This window comes from Triturus cristatus, chromosome 2_1, assembly GCF_964204655.1.
Source record: "Triturus cristatus chromosome 2_1, aTriCri1.1, whole genome shotgun sequence".
Taxonomy (NCBI): Eukaryota; Metazoa; Chordata; class Amphibia; order Caudata; family Salamandridae; genus Triturus; species Triturus cristatus.
Window position 1 is genome coordinate 269,566,433 of NC_140581.1, and position 19,713 is coordinate 269,586,145.

The following is a 19,713-nucleotide window of genomic DNA, read 5'->3' on the forward strand; positions in this document are numbered from 1 at the left end:
CAAGGGCTTGACAATGTAGGAAAAGTTAGGGATCCACTGCCTAGAGAAAGAAGTAAGGCCAATCAGTGCACGAACATCCTTCTGAGTACAGGGCACAGGCGTGTCTAAAATAGCTTGAATGCGGTCTAGTGTGAGTGCACGTCCCTTCTTAGACAGGAGGTGACCTAAATAGGTAACCTGCTGTCTACAATATTGCAATTTCTTCAGAGAGACCTTGTGATGATGAGATGCAAGAAATGAGAGCAATAACAGTGTTCCTTCTTCGCACTGTTCAGGGGTATCAGCAGCCAACAAGATGTCATCGACATATTGAATAAGAGCCACCCCTTTTGGTACAGGAAAAGCATCAAGCTGTCTCTTCAATGCCTGGCTATAGATGCTAGGACTCTCTGTATACCCTTGTGGAGCGCTACAAAATCTGAAGGATCGATTATTCAAAGTGAAGCCGAACAAATAACAGCTGTCAGGATGAATAGGTATCGAGAAAAATGTCAATGACGCTAAATGTGGCCGCAGTAGGAGGAATCATAGTAAGAAGTGTCGTGATGTCAGAGACTACCGGGTATTGGGGCACTATTATCTTATTGACCTCTCGTAGGTCAATGATAAATCTATAGACTTTAGAATCAGTGTCCTTTTTCAAAATAGGAAGAATAGGGCTATTTACAGGGATTGTAGGGGACTTCTTCCACAACCCCTACTCTGATCAAATCCTGAACAATGTGTATCAATGCTTCTTCACCTTCCCAAGATATTTTATATTGGGGCAATCGAGACAATGAGGCACCTTCCTTCACTTGAATATGGACTGGCGGGATAACCATTTGTCCCACATCAGTATCTGATGTAGCCCACAAGGTACTAGGTAGCGATGCCAGAGCAATATCTTCTTTAATAAGGCAAGACCACTCAACCAGTGGATAGTTGTCATTTAAAATAACACATACAACTTCTGGAAAACAACGCATTGTAGCACGAAAATGTTTAAGCATATCGATACCCACAATGTTGTCCGGTGTGTTAGAGGAAAGCAAAAATGGACATGGTGCAGTGAATTTATCAAGACTGAATGCAAGTGGTTCTGACAGTGGGCTAAGGGAAGGTGTCTCATCGAATCCTATCGATGTTATCGTTGTGCCAGACAGGGGAGCCCTAGGAACCAATTGTTTAGACAGAGCACTACGAGTATCTACCAGAAACTGATCAGTAGAACCCAAGATGTTTGCATCGATACAGGGACCCCTCTGATCTACTGGGACCTCAACCAGTTCCATACCCCATCCTAGGCATTCCTATGCATAATCAGAATCCTTAGGACCATCAGTCAGATAATCAGACATTTGATATTGATTGCGCTTATCAAAAGTATTAAAATAATTTTGATTGTGCTCAACTGCCTCAAATCTAGTACCATTATCCATGCCTCCCCTATTTCCTGAGTTCCAGGGGCAGCCTCTCATGTTTTCTCTACCCCGCTGATACTGCTGACCGTGCAAAAGAGGGCACGCAAAACGCCAATGTCCAGTCTCCTTACAATAAGCACACTGATCAGAAGACAAAGGTGCTCGAGGGAAAGGGGGTGCACCAGGGTGATATATCGCACGTCCGCCTCTACCACCACCTCTAAATGAGGGACCATAGACCTGAGCCAACATAACTTTTGTCTTTAACCTTTTTATCCTCTTTGCCTTTTGCTTCTACTTCCTGACGCTCGTAATACTGAGCCATAGTCAAAAGGGAGATGGGTGAAGACGTAGTCCATGAACTCTTGCTGGCTTATAGGCGATTAGCTATTTCTGGCAACATGTTTGCGACAAATTTGTCGACGAAAAGATGCTTACCCGTGTCATCTGTCAATGACTGGCCACTAAAGTCATGGAATGTCTCCTCGAATCGTGTAAAGAAATCAGAAACGGACTCATCTGCTTTCTGCTTACAAGACTCTAATGTAGTCCAATCTATTTTCTTAGGGGGTATAAGAGTTTTCAACTTAGTTACAATAGCTTTAGGAAGATCTAAAATCACCTGTTGCGGTTTCTGCGCAGGCTCTCTCGCGGCATCTGTTTCCTCTAAATGCACCCAAGTATCACCATAAGCTACATTATCATCTACCTTCTGAATTGATCTCCACAAATCAGGGGGTAAAATAAGTCCAAAGAACTTGTCAATATCAGGTAATGTCATAGTGCAAGAACTAATAGCACCTTCTACTTCTTCATAAAAAGCAGCTGGGTTTTTGCGCGAATCAGGCAAAGCAGCTTTAAGAGCCATAACACCTGCTCTACTCCAAGGGGTATAAACCCAATTATAAATAAAATAACCTTTCGCATTAATTGAAGTTTTATTGTCACTTGTCCCAGTTCCCTTTGGGGGAACATATAAAGGCGCAGCTTCACGCATTGGTTTTACAGTAACTACAAGATTACTTATGTCTGTATCTGTCCCTGTAGCTCCTTATTGTTGCACTGGGAGCTGAACTGTTTGCTCAGCTGTAGCTTTAGCAGCTGCCCTTTTCTCTTCTTGCAGACGGAAGGCAGCAATTCTTAATTTAGCCACTCGCCTAATTAGATCGGAAATTTGTAAAGAGGGAAGGTGCCATCACTTAACTGTTTATAATCAGAATTTATATCAGCAGGCTCTAGATCATCAGAATGTTTTCTAAAACTGGTTATTACTTCACAAGTGAACGTTTCTAGAAAATATACCTGCTCTAGATCTGACCATTGCTGAACTATTGCTAGAACTTCTGGAGCGGAGGCATTCCCATATGCTGCCTTACGGGCAGCGGATCTAAGAGTGGCCTTATTCTCAGTGGTTAAAGTAGAGCGAGTCATTCGCCCAGTTTGCTTATCATCATCTTATTCATCTGAGGAAAAATGCTCTTCATCAGAACCTTCTTTCTCAGGGGCGCTAGGGAATTTATATGGGGGCGGGGTTTATCTAACAAAATAGAATCATCTTGAGGGCTATTAAGGATGGGATAAATGGGGCGCCTAACAGGGTACTGGCCAGTTACCTCTAAATGACGCTCCCTATCTTCTTTCTCTTTCATTTCCACTTTTGCATAAATAGTCTTGCGCTGTTCTTTTTCTCCTATAGCTTCTTCACTCCTCACTCTCTCATTCACCTCTTTCTCCCACATTCGTACACAATCAAGCATATCTTGCCGACTCTTTCTCTTAAACAAACACTGCTCAACATACTGAATCTTCTTAACATCAAATGACCCATTTACTGGCCATCGTAGATCTGGATCCTTTTTTGTGTATTTGTTCCACAGTGTACTATACATTATGGAAGAAATACCATATTTAATATAAACAAACCTATCAGGTGTCCCCTCTAGGGGAGCCGGCTGACTACTTTCCAGATCCATATTGGGAACTCCAAGACAGCAACACATCCTTCGAAGTGTGCTAAAAGCAGGCATGCCAAAAATATTATAATAAATATAATATTATAGTTAAAGTAGTACTTATCCCAAATATAGTACCTATCACAAATATTGCAAAAAGAGAAAATTCTCCTCATTACCTGCCTTTACTTATTGCAACAAGTAAATCAAACAATCAAAACCAGAATCTTGGCCAAGTAAATCCAAAATAAGAGTGTCGCTGTAGTGACCTTACCAAACCAAAGTCTCCAACCTCCACCTGCCAAGCTCTGGGTCGACCTAATGGTCACTGAAAAATCATTTACAACAAGGGAGATCTCAGTCGGGACAGGCCATCACCTGGAGGGTCAGATCGGGAAAACCGGAAAACACGTTGGTCTGCAAAGACAAAGGGTCTCCTCGTGCCGGGTACCTCCTCAGTAGATTCCTGTCCTCCGTCAAGACCACACCCTCGGATGCCCGCGTCTCCGATGAGCCCCGCAAGTTGGGCGCCAATTTGTGGAAATTAGCCTTTTTAGGGGCCCAACGGTGCAGGGGTTCACCCTAATCTGCCCACGGGTCCCTAAACCACCAAAGAAGAACATGGCACTGAAGCTTAAATATCAAAGAACAAGTTTATTCATCACTCATGAGTGGGTCTACATAAATATTGAGCCCTCAGGAACTGTATGAGGTAGTACATTGAAGTCACAGAACACAGGCCTTATATACAACGTTTTCTGCACTGTAAGCATTGAGATTCAAAGGGGAGGTACAGGCATATACAAGAATAGTTATTGACTAACATGGGCAGATAGGAATCACTTAGCCAGCAGAGTGGGAGGAGAAACCAAACTGCTTACACCAGTTAAAATAGCCTGTCAGTTACACTCTAAGACAGGTGCATTCTAGCAGCTGCAGGCCTTTCTGAGCATACATTGCTCTGGCTCAGTGCTGAAGGAGTTAACTATAGTTGATGACTCAAGCAGAATAGAAAAGCAGGCAACAGTAAAGAGAGAAGAAGCACATGGTTAGCACGTGGCTAACTAAAATGGCTGCCACAATCAAAATGGCTTAAGCTCATGCTAACAGTGATCTCTGTTGATTCCCACAGGAGAGCTTGGACCCAATCACTAGTAGTAGTGCTCAATAAACAGTGTAAGTACTGCTCTAATGTCTGGTTGGCCCTTTCCGTTTGTCCATCTGTTTGAGGATGGTATGCTGACGACAAACAATGATCAATATGCAATGCTGAGCATACACCTCGCCAAAATCTTGATAGGAACTGAGGTTCCCGATCTGATAATATAGTGAAGGGGATACCATGTAGGCGTACCACCTGTTCTATGAAAATGTCCACTATCCCCTTTGCCGTAGATATCTTTTTTAAAGGGACAAAATGGGCCATTATAGTGAGGATGTCCACCACTACTAAAATGGTCGTGCAGGTTTGGGCAACAGGGAGATCAGTTATAAAGTCCATGCTTATGGAATGCTAAGGTCTTTGTGGGATGGAGAGGGGTTGCAATAACCCCACAGGAACGCTATGTGATGGCTTTTGTCTAGCACATGTGGTACATGTTTGAACATACTTTTGAATGTCTTCAGACATGTTCTCCCACCAAAACCATCATTGGCAGTATTGTAAGGTTTTTTGTTGCCCCGGGTGTCCTGTCAAGGCTGTGTAGTATGACACCACTTTAACACTTGAAGCCGTAGTTCTGGTGTGGGGGTGTATAGTTTGTTTTCAGGATAAAGCAGATCTCCTACAGTTACTCAGATGAGATAACCATTCTTTTGTTCCTGAGACACAGCAGGCTTCTGATAACTCTTGCAGAAAGACAGTGGATGCATCTCCTTCTTTAGCCCAAAGGCCTATAATTCATTGTGTGGGTATGATGTGTAGCAGATGTTCCAAGTGGGCCTTCTGGTCTTTTCCTAATCTTGACAAAGCATCTGCCTTCCCTTGACGAGAGCCAAGGCGATATGTGATAACAAAGTCGTACTCACTTAAGAAAAGGACCCACCTCATCTGATGTGGTGTCAAAGCTTTAGCGGTCTTAAAGAATTGAAGGCTTCTATGGTCTGAATAAATCGTGATGGTATGAGGTGACCCTAGGAGATAATGTCTCCATTCCTGGAAGGCTAATTTAATGGCCAATAGTTCTCGTTCACCAATGGTATCGTTTTGCTCTGCTGGCAAAAGTGTTTTGGAGAAGTAGGCTATGGGATGTAACCTCCCTGTTTTTTCATCCCTTTGTGATAACACTACCCCTACTGCATATTGTGAATTGCCAGCTTTGAGAAAGTATGGTTGAATGTTATCGGCATGCTTGATCACGGCGGCTGATGTGAAACAGTCTTTTAATTTTACAAAAGCTTGTTCGGCATGGGGAGACTAATCAAAGGTTTTACCCTTTTGCAACAACTTAGTGATGGGAGACATAATGTCAGAAAAGTGATCAATGAATCTTCTATAGAAGTTCGCAAATCCTATGAAGGATTGCGCATCTTGAACTGAACAAGGACTGGGCCAATTCACATTGGCTTCTATCTTCTTAGGATCCATGTATATACCCTCAGGAGACAAGAAAAAAAAACCAAAAATCTACCTGAGCGGTAGGAAACATGCACTTTTCCAATTTAGCAAAAAGATGATTGTCTCTGAGATATTGTAAGAACTTTTTGACATGATTAACGTGATCTTCTTAGTTTTGAGAATAAATCAAGATGCCGTCAATGTAGACGATAACAAAGATGTCTAAATGTTTACGCTGTATTTAGTTCACAAAAAAGGGGCATTGCAGAGTCCAAAAGGCATCACACAGTACTCAAAGAGTCTAAACTTGGATCGGAAGGCGTTCTTCCATTTGTCTCCTTTTCTAACCCCGATCAGATGGGAAGGGCCTCTAAGGTCTAGTTTGGTGAATACTTTAGCCTGCTTCACTTGGTCTAGCAGAACAGATATGAGATGCATAGGGTATTTATTCTTGAATGTGACTTTGTTTAGCGCTCTATAATCCAAACAAGCATGTAAACCTAACTTTACTACTCCTAAACTGAGAACAATCCTAATTTTAAGACTTTCGGTATTCACAGAAGGCATTTAAGAGTCCTAAAGTTAGGACTCCTAACTTCTGTGAATACCGAAATGAGTAAGTGCCTTCTGTGAATACCAAACTGGTAGTAAGTTTAGGATGTTGTCTTAAGTTAGTTCTGTGAATCGGGCCGTATGATTTGAGATAGTATGTCTTTGAGATCGTCTCTAAGGCCTCGATAAAACAAAGAGGTTCTCTTGCTCGCGGGCCACTGTGTTTCGGCCACTAATCTGTTGCAGCCAGCAATGTATGTAAGTAAATCTTTGGACCCTTGTTTCAGACCTAACAACTCGTTATCGCTGGCTTGCATGAAGGTATGCCTGGTAAATAAACAACGCACCTTTTCTTTAAATGCACCAAAATCGTATAAAATGAGATCATCATTTTCTTCTAGTGTAACTGCCCAGGTGGCTGCATTGCCTATTAAGTAGGAGATTATGAAGGCCACTTTACCAGCATCATCTGGAAAGGAGGCAGGTTTGCAGAGGAATTAGAGATGGCATTGATTCATAAAGACACTAAATTTTGCGCTGTCTGCATTAAACCTTTCAGGAACCACTAAAGGAACAGGACTAGGAGTCAATACCCTAAGATTGACAGGTGGTGCTCTGTCCCCACCTGAGGCGAAAGCAGGGGAACCTGTTACCGGTAAGGTAAAATGCGGTGGCTGTAAATAGTCCTTTTTCAGTCTTGGGTATAGTTCCTGTTACTCTGGAATCAACCCCTTTATGTGAAGCTATGTGTGTTAGGTTGCTTTTTAGTTGCTGATTTTCTGTCCGGAGTGACCGTACTTCGATTTGCAGCTCTAACAGAGCAGATGCTAGGTCGTCTATAGGGTGTGTCTGCGTGACTGGAGACAAATTGCTATTGGCTGCCATGGGCACATGTGTATCTCTTCTGTCCATCTTCGCTCAGGGGGATGTGTAAATTCGTGGGCTTGGCTTACTGTCGAACTCAGAAAGAAGTATATGTGTCACTAACCTGTTCACAGGTCCCCGCAGAAGCAAAGATATTCCTCCTACCCTCTAAGAAACACAACCAGTGTGTGACTAGAAAATATCACACACCATGACAGGTTATTTTCCCCAGAAGGAGGTATAATGACTGGACCACTACTTGTGTTTCCAAAAGGGCTGGGTATCTCCCACTCGGAAAGTATATTCACTGACAATAATTTTTGTCAGGGATTACTCCCTTTCAATATGTGAGGGGCGGAGCTGTTTCCTGCACCATTTAAATTTCAAAGGAGCTGTCTCAGCACACTAACAAAGAAGAGTCTTTTTTCACCCTGCACATATTAGAGCCTGGGAAGGGAGGAAAGAAATTCCAAAAACATTCTAGAAGTTTCTTCCACTTCAAAGTTGGCACCAGGTCTAACAATAGGAACCTCATACCTAGTCTTCAGGTCAGTCATCGCCAACTCAAAGCTCTATTGAACCCAACTCTTCATGCTACAGCGACCTCCAGCGACCACTGGTAATGCAAGATCTTCATTTTGCACTACATCAACACCAGACCATGCTGACTGCCAACGCAAAGTTCCACTAAGGACCGTCTGCAATGCCCAACAGGATATTTGTGATTTTTTCCATCAGCAGAGAATCCCAGATCCTAGATTTATGGTCAGTCACTCGAGCCTTCCCACAGGTAGACACTATGTTCTGCCTTGCCGCAGTCAAGGAAACTGAAATGATCTTCCTCCTATGTGACTTAGGTGGGTAGGTGAGGCGATTTGGTATCCCTGGGACTATCCACGTGGGGAATTTCAACAGCTTACTTTCTGAAATGGAGTTGATATCATCCAGAACCTCTGCCCAGTAAGTTTCGGGCAGTGTCATAGAAAGTTAAGGAGCGTGTCTGTACCATTGCAGCACCGCCAGCATTCCTTTGATCTGATGTTATCCCATGAATTAAGCCTCTCTGGGTTGTAGAAACAATAGAGTGCTATTTTGATAAATGTTTCTTTGATGGAGGCACTCATCAAGAAGATCCTCGCTGTTAGAAATTGGGTCTCTAGTTGGCAGAAGTTTGCACCCTGTCCAAGTAGTGACCACAATCCTAATCAGGGTAAGCTAGATTCACACTTAAAGGTAACTTGTGCTTGCCCTCTGGTAGCATAGGTAGGCTTATCTGTTTAGAACAATAGAGAATTTTTAACTGGTTAAAACAAGACTAAAATGAATCCAACCACTAGAAGTCGAGATGTGAATTTTTAAAGATTAAAAGTGAAAGCAGTGCTTAGAAGTCAATAGCGCTGAAAGGTTAGTTTAGGTCGTGTTAGACAGGGGTAAATCAAAAGTTTAGGCTCACCGCGATTGAGGGCAGGCCGGCGACAGGACTCACACAGGTCCCACTAACAAAGTACCTAGGACGGAGCAAAGTGTCGATGTCGAAGACTAAAGGAGTCGTGGAAGGCGCTGCGCTGTCGTCAGTCTGTGGATGGAGACAAACGTTGGTGCTTATCCACGCTATTGATGGAAGCTTCAGTGTCAAACCCTTTTGCGGTGCAGGCGCTGCATCAATGTCAAGCTGCGCTGCCTGTAGGTGTCGAGCAGCGCCTGCTATAGAATCTCTGTCGTTAAGCAGCCTCTTCTTTGGCAATTAAGGTGATGCGTTTGTTCCGGTTGGCGCAAAGTCACCGCTGCATCAACGTCGATGTAGAAAAAACCGCTGCAGAAACCAACTTCTGAGGCCCAGGACTGGAGGGGGCACCTCAGGCATGGGTAGGACTCACAGATGGCCAGCAGCACCAGCAGGATTGCATGAAGTTTTTGGTGTCCCTGGGACTTCAGAAAACAGGAAGCAAGCCAGCAAACCCTTAGAGTCACTCTGGGTCCAAGTGGGAGAGTCCAGTCCTTGTCCTCAGCAGGGCACAGATCAGTAGGCCGTGGGGCAGCTCAGCAAAGCAGACAAGCAGTTCCTCAGAACAGTCAGTCACTGCAAAGTGGCAATACTTTCAGCATAGCTGTATTTACTCCAGCAGAGTTCTTTCTAGGTCTAGCAGTGTACTCATTTGTGCATTTGATGTAGGGGCGACTTCAAAGGAGCTCTCTAAAGTGTACAAGGATCCCTTTCAACCTAGTCCTTCTCTGTCATCTGTGGGGGGTAATCAGCCCTTTCTGTGAGAACAGTACACAACCTATTCAGATGTAGGTGTGAACCATCTCTCCCCCTTCCTACCCAGGAAGGCTTTCAGAATGCAGATGAATGCAGGTGAGTCCTCTGTCACACCCAGCCCTTCCAGTATTTGGGGCTGTCTAGAGGAGATGGACAAACTGTAGCTGTCACCCAGCCCAGACGTGTATTAGAGACAGGCTGCAGGCACACAGAACAAAGTTAAGAGCAGAGAAATGTCCACTTTCTAAAAGTGGCATTTCGAAAATGGTAATGTCAAATCCAGCTTTTCCATTAAAGAGGATGTATCGCCACCATTCTAAAGATATGAAACATGATGAAGCTACTCCTTTCAGGAATTAGTGCTTTAAAAGTGTTTTAAGGAATCCCTAATGCAAGCCATATGATAGGAGTAGGTCTCACAGTAGTAAAAAATGAAATTAGCTGGTAGTCACTACCACAACATGTAAAACTTACAAGTACAGGTCCTGCCTTAAGTTACACAGCACCCTGCCCATAGGGCTACCTATGGCCTACCTTAGAGGTGACCTGTGTGTAATAAAAGGGGAGTTTAAGGCTTGGCACATGGTTCTAAATGGCAAGTTGAAGTGGCAGTAAACTGCACACACAGGCCCTGCAATTGCAGGCCTGAGACACGTTTGAATGCTACTTGTGTGAGTGGCACAACCAGTGCTGCAGGTTCACTTGTAGCATTTAGATTCCAGGCCCTGGGTATGTGGTATACCGCTTATCAAGGGACTTACAGGTAAACTAAAAATGCCAAACAGGTATACACCAATGTTTAGGGGAAAAACACATACACTTTTGCACTGGCCAGCAGTGGTAAAGCGTTCAGACTCCTAAGGCCAACACAAAGATACAGCAAAAAAGTGGAGGTAAGCAGGCAAAACGTTGAGGGAAGACCACCCTAAGGATGCCAGGTCTAACACTCACTCTCTGATAGATGGAGGACCATTCCTGTGGTGTAGGAGTGTGGCCTAGTTCTCTCTGCAATCTAGTCTGGCAAGGCAGAGACCATCTCTCCCTCCCCCTCCATCTCTCCCTCACAAGTATTAGTATATTTCTGATAGTGTTTGTCCCTGTTTTTATTTTGCAACATTTTCTCGCAGGCGTGCTTTTTTTAAGGACTCCATGAGACACCTGATGCCAGGTTTGAAGATACCTAAGCCTCTCTTGTTCTGGTATTCTTTAGTCTACTTTGATCTAACGTGTTGAGGGCCTCCACATCGAACAAATCTCCTATTAGCTGGCAGGTCTGTTTTTGCCACATCGAGAAAAAAGTCCAGAATGCCCACAGAGGGAGTAAATGAGAATGTGCATATAGAAAGGCATGACTTTATTATCGCTGCATGCCATGCTTCTAGGGTCACCACTATCACCAAATGTAGTTCACATGTTGTATTCTTCCTGGCCAACCTGGGTGTCCTCCACAATTGCACCCCAGTGACAGCCCGATCCAGGAAGCATCAGAGTTATTGCTCTCTTTGCAGTGCCACTCTACTATGTAACATATTTGAGCTTCTTGGTTGTATTTCAGGATATTTGGTAGACCAAGTACCTCTACCTCCACTGGTTTGTACATCTACTTCTTTGCTATCCATGGCTTCTTGCTTGCCCAGACAAAGATATTGAGACTTTTTTGTATTTTAGCTGAAGTACCACCAGGATGGAGTAGTGGGAATGACTGGACTACATATAGGACCCTAGGCAGTACAGTAATTTTACTGGTTGTTAGGTGCCACAGCCATGAAAGCCCTCCACTGTGCCACGTAAAAAAAACATTTTTTATTGCATTTAAACATTGATAAATTTGCATAATCTTCTCAGATTTTGTAACTACAGAACCATGGCATATATTGCTTCTACTATATGTTGTTGTGTAGTTCGACAAATCAATGATAATCTAAGCAGCTGGTTGCTTGCAGGATAAAATAACCCAACACTGAAACCATTGTGGATTAGTTGGTTGTCAGATGGTGGAAATGATTCTCGGGGTAAGCTCTGACAGATGTAGGACAGGTGACCACTTAGGGGAAAGGGGTTAATTCCACTGTTCTGAGTTGGTATGTTTGTACTTGTGGGTTTGTGAGTTCCAACGTGGCAGCAACATGAGCTATGTCATATTGATCTCATTCCCTTGTGCCTGGTGTTAGAAATGGTCTATTAGGTTGACTAGTGTGTGCACCTAAGCCAGAGGAAGCCCACCACTTCAGTCAGGGCAAGTAAGTTACACACCAAAGATAACCTGTACTTACCCTCTGGTAGCTTGGCGCAGATCAGGTGGGTTTATCATCAGCAGCAATATGTAAAGTGTTTGCCCAACACACTCATAGAAACACAATGAATACACCACGTAAAGAGACTACAAACCGGATTATATTAAAAATATATAGTATATTGTACATCAAAGCAGACCAAAATGACATGAATCGTAAATACTGTGCAAATTATGCAGATACTAAGATAGTATTCGTTATCCTGGACAATGTAAGAATCAAAACGACATACATCATAACACCAAAGCATGTAATGCAGTTCAAGTTAGGGAAACGCACTTGAATTATCAAATATCGCCATAAAAACTTTGATAATCAAAATCTCCCCAGAAACACATAGGGTGCAGCGCACCTACACTCCTGTTAAACTTTATATGTTGATTAAGCATCCCCACACAAGGCACTGAAGCACCTGCCAGCCTAGTTCTGGTAATACGGTAATTCACTGTGTAGTCCCTAAATCAGCTAAGCAGGTGCCTCCATTGAGGCCTCACCCCTGCAGACTACAGCTGACCAGTGCCCCCAAGGTACGGCCCAACGGTGGGACACACACTATAGACGATAGCAGGGAGACCTGACTTCGTCCCCTCCGTGAGGAACATTCATATTGCAGCACCCTGTGCTCGGCGCAGCTGTAGCCGATCCGTACCATTTCTTTCTCCACTTGGTCCCTCTATCAGGATTGCGGGACACTGTGGGGAATCTTTGATGTGGGCACAATCCTTGCCGTACGCTGAGGCGGCCTTTCCCCTTCCACGGAGTAGGTGGGACCAGCATTACCTGGCAACTGGATCCTTTACTCACTGCGCTGGCTTCTGACGCCTCTCTGGTTGCTCCAGCAACATGAGGGCGAGGTGAGGAAGCCACTGCACTGACAAGGGGATTACTTTCGAGGTCAGCTGGCAATGGTTTACAGAGAGCACGGGTGCACAGTCGTTGAGCAGCCCAGGGTTTGGAAGGCGTGTTGCAGGGTGTAGGTCAAAGAGGGCCACGTTGATTCCAAGATAAAGGCTAGGGATCCTTTCTGCACTCCCTGTGAGATGTGACTTGCTAGATGGACACTCTGGTCCTACTCCAAAGGGGCACAGTTCAGGGACAGAGCGAAGCACTAGACATGTGCCACTGTTCTAAACACTCAACACGCGCTGAGGCCAAACACGAGTGCCACACACCATAATCCAGGCAGGGAGATGATAAGGCACTGTCGTTTCTGGCCCTGAGGAATCTGGGGAAACAGGGGGCAAGCCAACAAGCCCTTGGAGAGCAATAGTATGGCACAGCAGATGGCGGCAAGCAGCAGGCCAGCACATAAAGGCAGCGTGCAAAGTGGTAGTCCCTCCTGCGGCCCAGCCATCAGCAGACAGCAGGCCAACACAGCAAAGCAGTCAGTCAAATGGCGGTCCCTCCTGGCAGCAGAGCAGTCCTCTGGCAAAGTGCAGTTGTAGAGCCAGCAGCATCTTGTTACTAGTCCCACACAGTGTCTGGTTAAACCAGGGTCAGGGAGCAGCAGGCAGTAGGGCATCAAGCAGCAAAGCTGTCCAGCTGAGTCCTTTAAGCAGTAAAGCAGTTACCAGGCAGCAGGGCAACAGGCAAAAAGCAGTCCTGATGACTTCCTTAAGCAGCGCTAGCAGTGCTTCTGGTAGAGGTTCAGTTCCAGATTCAAACGTGCTTCAACAACATGGGGTCGGTTGCCCAGTACTTATACTCAAAACTGTCTTTGATGTAGGAGGTGACTTAAAAGAACCCTTAGGAGTGCACAACAATCCCTTTCAGCCCAGCCTAGGCTCCAGATGATAGGGGGTGGGGGGATAAATCAGCCCTTTGTGTGAGGTCAGGACATAACCTATAGATATGTAATGTGTGAACCACCTCTCCCTCTCCCAGCCCATGAAGACTGTCAGTATGCAGATGAATGCAGATGTATCCCCTGTCACACACAGTACTTCCTGTGTGGTGGTTGTCTGGAAAGTATGCACCAAGCGTAGCTGTCACCTAGCTCAGACGTGTATTAGAGTCATAAGTCAAAAAGAAAGTATCCCCTCTTGGCACAATCACGCCATACACTTACAACCATACAATTAATGCAGCCCACATCATCAGAAAATAAATATATAAAATCTCAAAATATAAAACAAGAATTTATTTCATATAATAAAAAACATCAAATTTAAAACTTAATCATATTAAAAAACTTTTACAAAAATCTTTGCATATTTTATAAATACACATATCACAAAAAAGACAAAATTAATCTACAATTTCAAAACAATGTACACACAAACGAGAGAAAACAGTAGACAGGAATAATTCATATCATGGTATAGAATCACCAGTAACTTCAGGATTTTCTGTCACAGTTGAAACATTTCATAAACTTTTTCATGAACTGGCAGTTATCCAAGTAATCTAGTGTCTACACTCAAGGAGCTTCGACACGTTTGAAGGGTAACACACTGTTAAAACCATCTTCTTCAGGATTTGTTGATATCGCCTGGTTATCAATGATATAATCTATAATAGACATACACAAAAAGACAAAGGGATACAAGAAACAAAAATAAGACATAAAAAGTTTTTTTAACATAAAACGAGAATAGTTTTTTTCTTTCAAAACCACATTTATATCCTGATGATACAGAACACCACAGACATACTTGCATGCAGCTATTTATGGGTCGAGGGCTCATAAATAGGGGACTTACAAAAAAATTATTATACTTTCTACATCGAGCCCCTGAAATCTGAACCGGTAGTTGGCTAGATATTGGAATTTCTTGTTAGTTTCCCAATATGGTTATTTGCACAAAGTGCTGAGACCCTAAAATGAATTTTATATGTGGAGATAGGGTCTTAGGTCACGAAATAGAGCAGACTTAAAGATTCTATCCGGCTTCATAAAATGGAGTGTAATCAAGTATTTTATTTTTTAATCTAAATATTCTCGGTAGGAAATATAGCTGTATAGGCTATGATCATTGTTAGTCCACTATTCGCAACCATTCTAAGATGGCGGTATCATTATGTGCATTCGTTCCTCGTATGCTTTGATAGAGATTAAAAAGCATGTGATTGGTTTTTGGGTGGTCACGTGGGACGGAGGTGGATGCATGGCGTTTTCATTATGTGCATTTGTTCCTCATATGCTTTGATAGAGATTAAAAAGCATGAGATTGGTTTTCGGGTGGTCACGTGGGATGGAGGTGGATGCATTTAAATGCGCTCCTAACTACACGTTTTTCAAAACTGGAGGTGCGGTCCCCGTGCATTTTGGTGAAAAGAAGGAAGGTAAGATCCCTTGCGAAGATCGAGTGCTGAATGTTGAGCTCTGAACCTAGTTTTGGGGACTGTCTCAGAGTGTTCAAACACGAGCGACAGATTGACATGCTGTAATAGCTAGTAGCCGGTAAAACGAGGGAGCATTTCGATCACTCTTGTGTATTAGGGAGAGTGGCTGCCATCCTGCGCTTGGGTTGGACCCTGATATATTTTATTTTATATAGTTAAACATGTATATTTAATGTGAGTGCTGCTAGAGATAATTAGAGTACTAGTTCTCTCGCATTTGTGGTCTTTTAAAAATTGCATACATAAAGTAGGAGAAACTCTATTCAGGGGTGAATATTCCTGGGATGGCCCTTGATAGACAGAGACCTGTTATTTACAAAATGGATTGTCTAGCTTCAGGGTAGTCTTTCGGGTTTTATAGAACGTGATGGGAAGGACTCTCTACCACGTCGTTTTGGAGGCATAGTTGATAGGTTGTAGCTAACTGAGATGGCTTTCCACGAAATTGATATGTAGTTATTTTTATACAGGACCATAGGCGTCCGGGTGATTTTAATATTATAAAGAATCAGGGACCGACCTGAGAGGATCGTGATCATCTGTCTAACAGCTGTGGAATTATAGTTGACAGACTGAGAATGTGCCCTAGATAGGTACGTATCAGATCTCAATAATTAGAGAGTGGGAATACAGGAAGGGGATACTGTCATTGGAAGTGGAGTGGTTGATTACTGTTTCCATTGTCTACAGATATTTATTCCTCCAATCGCTCCGATCATTATTGGTAAAGTGTGTCGTTTTTTAATACAGGTAATTATGCCTTGTTTTTTCCAATCAAGATAGTGATGGGAATATCTAGTGATGCGTACATAGATTCCATACAGCGTATTGGGATTTTTGGACCAGAATCGAATCCTGAATAGCCTTAGAGAATATTGAGGACTCCTAATTTCTGCTTCAGTATGAATATCTGAAAGGTATTTGACTCTATGAGTTATCGTCTTTGAGCATGAGATAAGCAAGAGTGTGCATGTGGTATTAGTATTTGGTGTGCCTGTGGGTATAATGATATTACTTGGACTAATAAGTCTTTGCGAAACATGCAGCTGCATACAAGTATGTCTGTGGTGTTCTGTATCATCAGGATATAAATGTGGTTTATAAAGAAAAAAACTATTCTTATTTTATGTTAAAAAAACTTTTTATGTCTTATTTTTGTTTCTTGTATCCCTTTGTCTTTTTGGGTATGTGTATTATAGATTATATCATTGATAACCTGGAGATATCAACAAATCCTGAACTAGGTGGTTTTAACAGTGTGTTACCCGCCAAAACGCGTCAATGCTCTTTGTGTGTAGACACTAGATTACTTGGATAACTGCCAGTTCATGAAAAAGTCTATGAAATGTTTCAACTGTAACAGATAATCCTGAAGTTACTGGTGATTCTATACAATGATATGAATTACTCCTGACTACTGTTTTCTCCTGTTTGTGTGTACATTGTTTTGAAATTGTAGATTAATTTTGTCTTTTTTGTGATATGTGTATTTATAAAATATGCAAAGATTTTTTTAAAGGTTTTTTAATATGATTACGTTTTAAATTTGATGTTTTTTATTATATGAAATAAATCCTTGTTATATATTTTGAGATTCGATACATTTATGTTCTGATGATGTGGGCTGCGTTAATTGTATGGTTGTAAGTGTATGCCGTGATTGCGGCCAAAAGGGGATACTTTCTTTTTGACTTCCGTCTATTTTGGTGCTCTACCTCTTTTGGTTTTAAGAACCCCTCTCATTGGTTGAGTGTATTAGAGTCAGGCTGCAAAGCACAACCAGTCATAAGCACAGAGAAATGCCCACTTTCTAAAAGTGGCATTTCTAAAAGACTAATATAAAACCCAACTACTCCAGTAAGTATGATTTATCACCAACATACCTAACATGGCAACACCACTCTTTTCTGATCAGGAATTACCCCTTAAAATATATAATGAACTTCCCAATGCTAGCCTATAAGAGATGTAGGCCTCACAGCAGTGAAAAAAACAAAATAGGCTGTTTGTCACAACCAGGACATGCCAAACATAAGGCAAATGTCTACCGCATCTTGTCCATAAGGCTACCTAGGGACTATCTTAGGTGTGACCTCTGTGTAATAAAATGGGTTTTTTAATGCTTGGCATAGTTTTAAATGCCAAGTCAACATGGTAGTAAACTGCGCACACAGGCTCTGCAGTGGCAGGACTGAGATTGGTTTGAAAGGATACTTCTGTGGGTGGCACAATCAGTGCTACAGGTCCATTGCAAAAACAACAGTTGATGGACAGAATGCAGAACAATGTCATACATTCACCCCAGTACAGAGATCTGGGCCTAAATCCATCGTTTTTTGCTCACCATGCCGTTCCAGTTTGAACCCAGCCATATGCAAATCAGTCTTGACCCTGTGCCTCATGGGAACAGTCCAGACCGAACTGCAAAGCCAGGTCCTCCCTGGACTGGAAACAAGCATTCTAGGACCGGTTTCGGGGCTTCACCCCTCTTCAGCCAGGATAGCTTGATTCCAGTGGCATGGTGAGCACGGGACCCACGTCTGGGCATACCCTTCCCACTCGGGTGACAAATGCAAAAACAACAGTTGATGAACAGAATGCAGAACAATGTCATACATTCACCCCAGTACAGAGATCTGGGCCTAAATCCATCTTTTTGTTGCTCACCATGCCGTTCCAGTTTGAACCCAGCCATATGCAAATCAGTCTTGACCCTGTGCCTCATGGGAACAGTTCAGACCGAACTGCCAAGCCAGGTCCTCCCTGGACTGGAAACAAGCATCCTAGGACCGGTTTCGGGGTGTCACCCCTCTTCAGACAGGATAGCTTGGTTCCAGTGGCATAGTGAGCACAAAATAGGCTGTTTGTCACTACCAGGACATTCCAAACATAAGGCAAATGTCCTACCTTTTACTTACACCGCATCTTGTCCAAAAGGCTACCTAGGGACTATCTTAGGTGTGACCTCTGTGTAATAAAATTGGTTTTTAAGGCTTGGAAAGTAGTTTTAAATGCCAAGTCAACATGGTAGTAAACTGCGCACACAAGCTCTGCAGTGGCAGGACTGAGATTGGTTTGAAAGGCTACTTCTGTGGGTGGCACAATCAGTGCTACAGGTCCATTAGTAACATTTAATTTGCAGGCCCGGGTATATGGTATACCACTGTACAAGGTACTTATAAGTAAATTAGATATGCCAAACAGGTGTAAACCAGTCATACCTTGTTTAGGGGGAGATCACATGAATTTTAGCACTACTTACCAGAGTTCTAAAACCAACAACAAAATGGTCAGAAAAATAGGCAGAGGAAGACAAAAGGTTTGGGGATAACCTTACAGAAAGGGTGAGGTCCAATACCTGGTCATCGAGTCTCGTAGGCAGTACTCTTCTTCCCAACAAATGACACCACTTTAGCTCATGTACGAGATCCTTGTTTCTCTTCCCTGTGCATCACCATTCTCTCACTCCTAACCCACTTCTCAACTGTTTTACACCAGCTTCTCATGGAATTGTCCACTGGCATTTATCATGTCTTAACAATGGCTCTCTTGGCAAGAAACACTGCAGAATCAAGGAATCTATATGTAGAAACAAGTTCTTGAACTTAACACTTCATCGCTATGAGCCAAAATGTTAAATATTGAACTGTACAACTTAGCAGAACGGCCATAGAATCCCAGGCTGCACAAACTAAAGTAAGGTGTTCGTAATGGTTCAAGCATGCTTAATTATTAGTATTAGGTAGTAAATACAGGTCCATCTGACACAATGTGATTCACACATTACAATGGAAGAAATACCTGAGAGATCATTAAATATGCATGGCAAGTTGGCAACTCTTTACTCCATTATGTATGTTTGATCCATACTATTAATTAAGAAGCTAGACCTCTGTAAAATAGTAAAAACCTATAGTAAATGTAAATTTACTGACTTTTTATGTCCTTTTCCGGATACCCTAACTATAGTGCATTTACCCTTGTTTGTCAGACATATAGATTTCCAAAGGCACTGCTGGTCCAATCATAGAGTGGTCCGAGTGCTGCCTCCATCCCTTTGTATTGTCAGTGCCTACAGCAGTAACTGAATGGTAACAGCACCTTGGATACAGCTCGACAACCTGAACTTTGCAGATGACCTGGCCCTACTCTCCTATACCCATCTGCAGATGCAGATGCAAGAGAAGACCCACAATAAGGCAGCCACGTCAGCACAGCTTTCCCTCAACATCCACAGGGGAAAACCCAAGATCCTGGCTAGCACCGCCAGTACAACTGCAGTCACTCTTGCATGAGGTGCACTGGAAGTGGTTGAGGCCTTCACCTACCTAGACAGTGTCATGGACAAGCAGAGCATCACAGATGCCGACATAACGGCAAGAATAGGAAAAGCAAGGGCTGCCTTCATTCAGCTAAAGAAGATCTGGATGTCCAAGGACATAATACTGCAAACCAAGATCAGGCTTTTTTTTTCACCAACGTAAAA

At 43.0% G+C, this 19,713-nt stretch overlaps 1 protein-coding gene across 1 annotated transcript in view; it reads left to right on the plus strand.

Moving 5' to 3' along the window:
- LOC146864082 (UDP-glycosyltransferase 3A1-like) overlaps positions 1 to 19,713 on the plus strand; it is a 423,888-nt gene that overhangs the window by 400,937 nt on the left and 3,238 nt on the right. The window lies entirely within an intron of this gene.